This window comes from Mus caroli, chromosome 9 (genome assembly GCF_900094665.2).
Source record: "Mus caroli chromosome 9, CAROLI_EIJ_v1.1, whole genome shotgun sequence".
Taxonomy (NCBI): domain Eukaryota; kingdom Metazoa; phylum Chordata; class Mammalia; order Rodentia; family Muridae; genus Mus; species Mus caroli.
The window spans coordinates 101,246,688-101,249,112 of record NC_034578.1 but is presented as its reverse complement, the minus strand read 5'-3'; the positions used below and the strand labels follow the sequence as shown (position 1 = coordinate 101,249,112).

The 2,425-nt window shown below is 44.8% G+C and overlaps 1 protein-coding gene across 1 annotated transcript in view; it reads left to right on the top strand.

Annotated features, from left to right (window-relative positions):
* The window catches only part of Col6a5 (collagen type VI alpha 5 chain), a 105,612-nt gene that overhangs the window by 100,047 nt on the left and 3,140 nt on the right, over window positions 1–2,425 (top strand). The gene's annotated exons all lie outside the window — the stretch shown is intronic.

Genomic DNA, 2,425 nt, shown 5'->3' with positions numbered 1-2,425 from the left:
TGTGTGTGTGTGTGTGTGTGTGTGTGTGTGTGTGTGTGTATGTGTGTGTGTGTATGTAAATGAGGACCAAAACATTCTAGGAAGGCAGGAGCTGCATCCTCAGGCAGGTGGGGAGCCTCCTGACTCTGAACACTCCAGCTCTGCCTTTGTAATCCAAGCCTTCCAGCTTTGGAGAGGATGAAGCTCTTGTGATACAACTCTGAGATCTACGTGAGGGCCAAGGGCAGCTTCTTACTGGGTGGGGGTAAGGAGTAGTTATGGATCTGTGGTCAAGATGAAGTATGGAATGGAGATTAGAACTCCACAAAGGTCTCTAGGACAGCAGCCCAGAGTCCTGCTGTGCTCCAGGATCTGCAGGGAAATTACTGTATACTACATATGTATGGATTACACCAAAGTTAGATATATGGCTCTATACTTGTTCTAGATTGTTCTACTGGCTAGTTTTTAAATTTCAACTTGACACGGGCTAGGTTCATTCAGAAAGAGAGAACTCCAGTGAAGAAAATGCTGCCACCAGATTGGCCTGTAGGTAAACCTATGGAGGCATTTTCTTAAGTAGTGATTGGTATGGGTAGGGCTCCGCCCATTGTGGGCGGGGCCAACCCTGGGCAGGTGGTCCTGGGTGGGATGAGAAAGCAAGCTGAGGAAGCCATGAGGAGGAAGCCTGTAAGCAGCCCCTGCTTTAGTTCCTGTCCCTGGGTTCCTGCTCTGCTTTTCCTTCATTATGGTTTCTGGAAGTTTAAGATGAAAAACCTTTTCCTCCCCAGGTTGTTTTGGGTAATGGCTTATTATTACAGAAATAGAAACCTTAACTAAGTTAGTTCTATAAAGCCAATACAATTTCTATTCATATGTGTGTGTAGGTGTGTAAAACAATCTGTACATATTCATACATACTAGAATGCATATAGCAGCACTATTTGTAGTGGCTTCTAATTGAGAACAAAACCACACCCCAGATAAATGAAATCACTGTTTGAGGGTGAGACACGGAGTTAATATTATTCACAAAGCTCCCTTCGTGGTTCAGGTATGTGTCCAAGTTTGGAAAACACTGCCTGAATCCTGCCTAGATCATTCCTGCTGCATGTCTCAGGGCAGTCCACTGTTGAAAATCATCAAATTGGTACAATCTAATCCCAGCAACATCAGCACCATCTAGCACTCACTGGATATGCAGTTTCTCAGATCCCACCATAGACAGGCTGAACTAAACCTGTCACTGAGAACATGTGAGGGAGTCTCATACAGGCTGATGCTTGAGAACCACCGGCCTACTGTTGTAGATCCTGAGTGCAAATCAGATTTTTTGAATAGGAGTCCTTCAACTAGATATTACGATGTAGAAGATCCCATGCTCCTGGGAAAACACCAACAAGTAGTCTGGGTTTGCGGGAGATTTCGTTGTCTTTCATGAGTTGGTAGGCACTGAGTCTGAGAGAGCAGCTATCGTCAAATCAATCCAACCACAGACACTGTCTGAGGAGCTAGCTTAGAGAGGTAGGGTTTTGTGCCCACTTAGGAAATAGTACTTGAATGTTTCTTCAGTCACTGAGCATCTGACGTTGGGCATGCCACTCTGCCTCTCTGAACCTCCATTTCCTTGGCTGCAAAGTAAAGACAGTAACAGAGCTTATGTCATAGCCTAAGGTGAACAATGAATGTATGTGATGTGCTTCAAACGGCATGTGGCCTAGGCTGAAACTTCAGTGAGTGCTAGCTTTCTGCAGCTGTGATGAGTGACAGAGCTGATGGATGCTTGTGTGGACAACTCACCAGACTGGGCACGAGGAGTCCCTGATTGTTAACCTAGCGCACAATCCCTAAAGCTCTCCCAGCTGCTGTGGTCCTCCACCACTGCTAATGAGGAGCTTGTTTAAGGTGGGTATTTTCCCTTCTGGGGTGCATACATCGTCTCTAGTGGACACATAGAGACTTGCCAGAGTGTGGCTGTCTAAGGAGCTAGTCTTAAAGAACATGTTTTATGTGTGAGGAATCTCGGAGGCCTTCTTCCATCTCTTATAAATGCCCTGCCCCTTCCCCAGCCCCCCATGAGTATGACAGGTCTCTTAGCCATCCTGCATCCAATTAAGGTGCTGTGGCCCAGATATAAGATCTTCCTAAGATGCTTTGGAGATTGGGTGGAAATGGTCAGACCAGAGTTAGAAATACTACACAAATTATCCATATAATTAATACATCTCCAATACAATGTTTACTTTTCCCTGCTAAAATGAGCAAAGTTTACATATATAGGCATTTGTGGTAAATTCTAATAATATCCCATCTTGACAAAAATTTGATGCCTAGACTTATGACATAGGAAATTAAAACACACAGAGAGAGAGAGAGAGAGAGAGAGAGAGAGAGAGAGAGAGAGAGAGAGAGAGAGAGAGAGAGAGAGAAAGAGAAAGAGAGAGCC